Below are 8,551 nucleotides of genomic sequence, written 5' to 3' on the forward strand. Positions count from 1 at the left end.
TATGGTTGTTTCTCTGACTTTTGAGACAGACACATATGTGTGAGTGGGTGTGAATCCAAGTCCTGACACCATGGACGCCTCAAACTCTGCATCGGAGAAGCAAGATGATGGAAATGATGGGTGCTTCCTGAATTTATGGCCACATGACAACACATGTGCACGGTTACCTAGATACCTATATGATATAAATTCACATGGATTTAACTAATTACTGCATGGGTGATTATCTTTCAAGTTATTTAACCCCATGTATGTAAAACACAAGGAACAGCTCATCAAGTCTGAGATTTCAATGCACTACCAAACACCCCTTCTACAATACCCAGCTTGGTACAGTCCAACCCCCCCTTCTATGAATCACATTGGATTCTTCCACTTCCTGTTTGTCGGTCTAGCCTTCTACCTGGACAGGTGTGGATGGAGCACATGGAACAAACATTTGGGTAATTTGAATTTACGAATGATTGTGACCGAATGTGAATGTTTATTTCTCTGAGTTAACCTGAAATCCTTCAAATCAAACAATTATCAATGAAATCATTTAATAAAAGTCCCAGATTAAAATTCATTGATACCCATTCAAACCAGTTTAGTGAATAAGTTTAGTCCCCCACCACCAGCTGTAAATGTGAGGATGAAAATCAACTAACAACACAGGAAACCACAATTAAAGAGACATCAAGACAGCCACTGCTACTTGATGAAAGACTGAAGTTGTGCCGTTTTGTAGAAAGTTTTATTACTTTTATTCACTTAACAAAACCTTGTCACAACTTCAGTCCTTTAATCAAGCAGCAATAGCTGTCTTGATTTCTCTTTAACTTTTATTTTTTTATGTGAAGGTCCAATGTCAAAACTTTTTCTTTGCAACTTCACATTTATTTATTAAAATTCCTTGATACCCATTCAGACCACTATAGTAATAAAGGCCAGACTGTCCCCCACCACCAGTTCAACCACAACTAAAGACACATGAAGACAGCTATTGCTAAGTGATGAAAGACGAAAGTTCACCTGTACTCAGAATACCTGAGTGGAAGAAAGTTTTAAGAACGTGAAAACATTTGCCTTTAAGCTTGTAACATAACCAGGCGGACCAGAGACTCTGGTTGTCCTTTATCAAGCAGCAATAGTTGTCTTCATGTCTCTGTGTTTTTGTTGCTGCCTCACTTTTACTAAAATGTTAACTTTCTTTCAACATACTATACTGTGACATTATGACTTCTTTTATAATAGCAGAGTAACAGATAGTAATAAAATAGTGACATTAGTAAATGTCAGTCAGTTTTGTTCTAACCTCCTCCTTCTATCGGTCCAGAACATCGAGAGGGGACACGGCCGTGATGATTTCCAGGACTTCACCCAAACAACAGGAACCAGGCAACCAATGACACCAAATAGGTATAGTATATTACATTACTATTTAAAACTGCTTTAAAATGAATCTTTTTTTTTTGTTTTTACTCCACAATAAAACTCCTGATGGTCGTAGATATTTTCAGTCTGTTTCTTTGGGTGTTGAGCTTCAAAATGATCAGATTGTAAGATTTGAATCAACATCTTCAGAACTTCAGCTGTTGACAAAGTTTAAACAAAGGACGTTTGTCCTAAGATTTATAGATCACCTGCCCCATCACATCTGTTCTCTACTGGGTTTTCTCTTCTAAGTAAATGAGTCACTTTGAATCTCAGTGTTATTGGATGTGGACAGTTGTAGTTACTGGTGGTGACCACTGGAGGGCAGTGATCATGATCATGATTTCTAACCACTTCCTGTCCTCTGTGTTGATTAAATCTATCAGGATCAGGTGTGACTCTAATGTATCTGAGCTTCATCACTCCTCCTCCTCCTCCTCCTGTTCCTCTGGATGTTTCAGTCTCATCGTCGTGGCTTCTTCTCTCCAGCTGAAGGTAAAAACGTTTGTCTCGTTCTTCTCCTTTACTCTGGTGTCGGTTTGTTTGCAGTGTTTGTGTTGATGAACAGGCTGCGTTCACCTGCGCAGGTGAGTCTGTTTTCAGAGCAGTGAGCGTCCTCCTGCCTCTGACTGTTGAATTGACTCGTTAAAGAGTAAAACCAGACTCTGCAGACTGACCTGCTGCTTCCTCTCAGTCTCAGTGTTCACCACTAAGTCACTGAACTGACTGACAGTTGGTCAACTCACTGTAGAAACATTAAACCAACACACGGACAGAGGCAACGTGTTGCTGCTCTGCTGCGTTCAGGACAAATCGGACATTTCAGAGACGTTGGTGAAGTCCACCTGCGTTTAGAAAAATAATAAACTGACAAAATAAATGTTGATTTAAAGCAGACTTTCTGTGTTTTATCAACAATAAAACTAATAAGTAAAGTGTGTGATCTGATCACTGCAGAAACAAATGTCCTGACAGTTCAGTCTATTACTGATCATCTCAAAATTATAGAGACATGGGGCGATTATTTCAGATAAGATGAACCTTTATTTAAAAGTGATGCAGCAGAAATATAAAATAATAAAAATCAAACAGCTGTCTACATACAGTCATGTCAGAGTTAAATCTGACAGAAACTTGAACATCAGGTTTGTATTTGTCTGTAAATAAGAAGAATAATGTAGATGGAGTGTTTAAATCAATACTTGGTCTATAAATTAAAATGTTGAGGCTCCGTCTGTAAAAGCAGCTATAATTAGATAAACGGCGTCTCTAATATTTTGGACTTTCCATCACATGTGTTAACTCTTCAACAGGAACAAATGATCAACGTCTGAGGCGGGAACTCCTGGTTGACTCCACATGGAACGTCCTCCTCTTGTTTGTTTGTAGCTGTTCATGTCATTTAGACTGAATTCAGTCATTTTTCAGATTAATTTGAATTTTGTGGACGTTGATGAATCCTCTAAATGTTTCTGTGTCTCTGTGTCCTCTTCCTCCTTCAGTAAATCCAGGATGTGTCGTGTCCTTTTCGTTTCCAGATGAAAACTGAAGACGAGTCGTCGTCTGACTTCGTCACCTTCTCATACTGTACCTTTCCTCAGAGCTCCACAGAGAAACCTTCTGACATCAGGTCAGCACAGTCTCCGCAGAAATGGTAGAGAAACTAAGATATGTCTATCTTTTCTAGGTTTTATTTGTCGCATGCACAGTGAAATATATTCTCGTACCTGCAGCCAGTAGTATAAAAAACAAGTACTACAGTGAAACGGTAGTAATTGTAAATAAGAGTCACTTTCATTGGACAGATTTATTTTTATTAAATGATAAAATGTACTTCCACAGTGAGGCCTAAGAGGAAAGTGTATTAAAATGTGATTTAATGTTTTTGGAGAAAATAAAAGCTTTTCTGTCAAACAAAGAATGAGTTATTTATTTTTTTATCTGGATTGTTCATAATATTTTGTGGTGAAACATCAGTCTGAGGCTTTAAAAGGACGTTTGTCTGTCGTTCACCGTGGTGAAGTTTTGGAGGTTGTGTGTGTTCATCTCCAGGTCAGACAGTCCTCCTCACCACCTGAGTTATTTCAGAGAAAGAATCATAGTAGGGTGGGTGGGTGGCATAGCTCAATGGGTAAAGCATGAGGTCCACGAACCATAAGATCAGGAGTTCAATCCCCAGAGTGTCAAGCTCAAAGTATCAGTTGCGAAGACACCTCTCACAAACCCCACCTCTCACCTCCCTCCCAAAGACTCTCCCTCACAGACAGGTGAGAGGGGAGAGGTGGGTTTGTGAGAGGCGGAGCGAAGCGGAGCCTCTCACAAACCCACCTCTCCCCTCTCAACTGTCTTAAAGCGGCGTGGTTTGTGAGAGGCAAAGCCTCTCACAAACCACGCTTTACCTTTTGTTAAATTCTCTAACGGTTTAACCCTCTAACAGCTAAGTGTTTTAGCTTTACTTTTACCTTTTGTTCAACCCTCTAACAGTCAGAGCTGTAGAGTTCATGTTTTAAAAAGCAGCATTCACTCATTATCAATGACCAGAAACGCATCCAGCTGGTTTTTCTGACTTTTATTTACACATGAATAAACAGCAAAAACATTCCATTTAGGCAGAGCGTCACGTCCAGGTTCTTCTCTGCGGCGCTGTCCTGAAGGCTGCAGTAGACGTAATCGTGGACAAACAGGACCGCGCTCGTCCATCAGCGTGTTCCCCCACCTGCTAAAAACATACATCAGTTTACTGTTCTTGATTTCAGATCATTTACAACAGGTGATTAAATAAAAACTTTTCCACCTTTGATTTCTATAATAAACTGAGATAGTGATCTTCAGGCTGCAGACTGCTGGTCAGACAGAAAGAAGACAACTAAAAGCTGAACTTACCATGAAGAACTGGATGCTCCTGATGCTGTTGAACAGTTTCTCAAGTTGGAGGAGACCAACACATGATGCCCATCACGCTGGCAGCAACCAGGAGAATCCCACAGACCCACCTGAAACAGAAGGAGGAGGATGTGTTGATGTCTCATGTCTCAAGTGATAAACAGATTAAACTTTAGCTTATGTTGATGCTGAAAGTTAGTGTTCAGTTTCTTCATATTATATTAGATCTGCTCTTACAATAAAGAAGAGACATCCTCTCATTAAAGGACAAATGTACATGATAATTTGATCATTAGTCAGTGGATAAAGAGACACTAATGACTCCTCAGTCATATTCTTGTCAGCAGTGCAACAAAAGTTGATGAAATCATTTCACATCATCCTGAAACATGACTGTATCTGACGACAGCAGCCAACACACCTGCAGTTAGACGCTGGCTGTGTTTCCTCCTACAGATCAGACACATGTCCTGGGCTTGGGTCACTTTCCAGCGTCCTGCTCAGTCACCGCTTGGCTCAGAGTCCCAGAAGAAGCAGAGGGATCATCTGTTGGTTTGGTGAACACCACGGAGCACTTCTAAGACCTGTCTCTCCATGAGTCCATGCTGAAGTTAATCTGGAACAGAGATGAGGACATGCACAAGGGTCAAATGAAATCAAAATGTTTCTATTCATTTAGTGTGAACTGTATGAATCCTGAATCCCTGCAGGATTTACCTTGAAGTCTCTGACCTCTCCCTCTTCTCTGAGCAGGATTTCAGGAGTAACATGGTCGTGCTGAGGGCTTGGTCCTGGTGGAGACTCACTGCATCACTGACTGTTTTCCTGAACATCCTGTCACAACATTTACAAATCAACAACATGTCTGTTTGAGAACATTTGCAGATAAAACAATTTATTAAATATATTGTTGTGTTCAAGTCTTGGCTTCCTACTGTGTAGACAAGTTAACAAATTTATACTCAAACCAGTAAAACAACACAAGCTACTCCGCTATTAGCTTCGAAGCTAACAGGTAAACACGAACAGGTAGTCAACTTTAACTGGATATCACTGTACCTGGACATAACGAGGTCGATGTCTTCGAGTCTATTTATGTTTTTTTTTTTTTGTTTGTTTTGTTTAATTTTCTCTTCAAAGAGTCACAAGTTATTTTATTTTAGGACAAACGACACGTTAGCTTGAGACACAAGCTGCGTTGTTAGCTTAACATCAATCAGCCTAATTAACCGACACCTGTTCACTACTTCCGGTTTATTCTTCTTCTGATGTTTAATAGCGGTTAGCAAACCACCTTAAATGTGCATTACCGCCACCTACTGGACTGGTCTGGTGGAGCATGAGATTACAGGAAAAAAAGAGAATTAACTTTTCCTCCAGGTGGTTTTCATGAACATCCTGTCACAGCATTTACAAATCAACATGTCTGTACAGGGTTTGAGAACATTTGCAGATAAAACTATTTATTAAATATATTAAGGATGAAGCAGGTGCAAAGTTACAGAATATTTCTTCTTAACTTTAGCTAAACAACACAAGCTACTCCGCTATTAGCTTCGAAGCTAACGGGTAAACACGAACAACGTTATCACGCGATATTACTTTACCTGGAAACAACTCTCTGTGTCTTCACGTCTTTTTGAACCGTTAATTTTTACTTATTTCTTCTTCATAGAGTCGAAAGTTATTTAATTATAGGAGAAAAACTACACGTTGGCTTGAAGCCGAAGTTCCGCTGCTAGCTTAACATGAATCAGGCTAATTAACGGTCACCTGTTGACTACTTCCGGTTAATGCGAAATATAAAAAAAAACGTAAAAAATAAATTTTAATTAACTCTTCGGGTGTTTTTTTTGTTTGTTCTTTTAAATTAACCAGTCTTTGTTAATAAAATCCTAAATTATTATCATTATTATATTGTATTATAAATTCGTGTTTTATTCACGAACGTAAAAATAGTCAACGAGCTGCTTCCGGTTTACGTTTTAGTTTATTATTTTAATTATTAAAATTATTAAACAATTATTTTAATTATCATTTTCTTTCTATAGTGAGAACATCCACATACTGAGCCTTAGACTTCCAACTACGACTACGAGAAAAGTCACTGACTTTTTTTTTTTCATAGGGATTGAACCAACTGCTTGTAACTGCCCAATACACTAGATCACACAACCTTCTGGTCTTTCTTAGAGCTTTTCAGTTTTCAAATACCTGTAGACCTAATACTTTAAGCTACCAAGGAAGAGGTAAAAATTATAGTAGTTTGACCTTATGACCTATACGTCCTTTGAGAGATGACCTGTGGGCGTTGAACTTAAAAACGCACACAGCAACAAGGGATTGGACCCACACCTGAACTATCTACAGCCACAATGTCAAACACGTTGGATAAGCCATTTTAAAACCTTTGGGGATGTAAATGTAACGTGTCTAAGGGCTTTTTGGACCTTCCCTTTCTGTGTCGGATCTCATAATTATCCAACTTACCAAAGGGTTGAACCTCTAACTGGGCTTTCCAGTCTTCCCTCCGGGAGTCGAGCCAAATCTCAAAGGTTTTGGAGCATCTTAACCCCGGATGCTTTTGACGAAAACCCTAGAGAGACGGAGACAGAGCTGCTTTAATGTCACATCTCCCCCAACACATTTGCTCGGCCCACTCAGACTCACTAACGGCCAGCGACGTTCGGCTGAGTGACTCACCGCACAAGGCTCGAGTGTGAAAGGGGAGCATTGTTGCCAGGCGGAAACACATCACGGACACAATCTGAGCAGATTAGGAAACTCTTCATAAAGGCTCACTTTTCACTGCGTAGGAGGAATCAGAAGCCGTCACTAAAAGCACACACACTGCTGCACACATTCCTCTCGTTGAGACATTCGTTCTCACCACTCCGAGACAAGCAGGCCTTGTCTCCGCTGGCGTGAAGCCTCCTCTTCACGGGGGGAGAATGTGGACGCAGAGATTCTGGTTTGATTGGCAGATGTCTATTGAAACGCCGGGCTGAAAGAGCTTCCTGTCTGCGACGCCGACGGCCCACAAAGCCTGCGAATGACCCAGGTAAATGTCAGGACACCTCGCAAAATGGGGTTTTTTGTTCCACCAGAGGAGGTTCAAGAGTCTCCCAGAAAGGTCTGAACCATTATTCGCCCCATAAAAACGTGGCCCTCCTGAAGCAGCACCCTGGAGGATAAGTCAGAGCTGGCAGGTTGTCATTCTCCATGTGATTTAACAGCTTTCCCTTGCAATTAGGAAAATAACACCAAATAATGACATATTAAATTAGCAGCTCCTGTTACCTGGGCTCTCCTCGTATCAATATTTGAACTCCGTTTCCTCACAAGAGGTCGATTAATTTCTCGAGCCATCAGTTAATTATCATCTTATTTACCATAATTATTAGCTGAAGGAATGAGGGCTTTAGCGGCCCGTCTGGTCCCGCCGCTCTTAACTCACAGTTCTAATTAAAACTCATCAAAACATCATCATTATTATTATTTTTTTGTTTGTGAACAGCAGCTGATAATTCTCCACTTGTAAATTTCTAATTACTGACACCGGTACTCGAGCTTCCAGGGCTGGGGGAGGCGCCAACGCTGCTAACACATGCAAGGAGAGGCCAGATTAGTCAGCGAGGGAGTCAGGGGGGGAAAATAAACCCTTAAGAAATTATGTCTCTTATAATTTACAGCTGAGTAACATTATTTGGTTTTAATGCTAGGTATGAAGGTTTTCTTTACAGGAATATAATATCAGTCTGATCAGGAAGAGGGAAAGATAATAATATTCCTGATGAATACATAATATTTTCCACTTTTTTAAAGTTTTTAATCTCAAGATGTGAAGAAAACAAAAGGTAGATTCACTGTTTAATTGTTAAATATGAACAAAATGCACATTTCTTTAATTATGGAGCCTAAAACAACAAAAATAGGAAATAATCCTCCCCCCAGATTTCTCAAAAATAAATGCCAAACAAACTGCAGCTAAAATTTGCCTAATTTAAAATCAAAGACTTCTCTTGCGAGGTTCTCCATATTTGTGGAGGACTGTTTGGATCAGAAATTCCCTTTTTGACGTGAAGTAATAGAAGAAGACAGTCGACACCTTCACCCATTTCAATTAGTGTCGCTGGCAGACGCCTCGGCGCGGGCCGCCATCGCCGTCCTAATCCTCCAGAGGAAGAAAAGGAGCATTAGCGGTCATATGCCGACCAGATTTGTCCCATTATTCATAACAATTAATTGCTTC

At 40.1% G+C, this 8,551-nt stretch overlaps 2 long non-coding RNA genes across 2 annotated transcripts; one reads left to right on the forward strand and one right to left on the reverse strand.

Annotated features, from left to right (window-relative positions):
• Positions 1–1,223: 1,223 nt before the first annotated feature.
• Positions 1,224–3,290, forward strand: LOC311508996. Its single transcript, XR_014699775.1, has 3 exons — positions 1,224–1,401; positions 1,803–1,911; positions 2,730–3,290. It is a non-coding gene; the product is annotated as an uncharacterized lncRNA (long non-coding RNA).
• Positions 3,291–4,206: 916 nt separating this feature from the next.
• On the reverse strand, positions 4,207–5,126 carry LOC311509039. The gene is made up of 3 exons (XR_014699787.1): positions 5,017–5,126; positions 4,721–4,915; positions 4,207–4,409 (listed from the first exon to the last, which is right to left on the reverse strand). It is a non-coding gene; the product is annotated as an uncharacterized lncRNA (long non-coding RNA).
• Between the last annotated feature and the right edge of the window lie 3,425 nt (positions 5,127–8,551).

Source organism: Chelon labrosus (assembly GCF_963514085.1).
Source record: "Chelon labrosus genome assembly, chromosome: 24".
Taxonomy (NCBI): domain Eukaryota; kingdom Metazoa; phylum Chordata; class Actinopteri; order Mugiliformes; family Mugilidae; genus Chelon; species Chelon labrosus.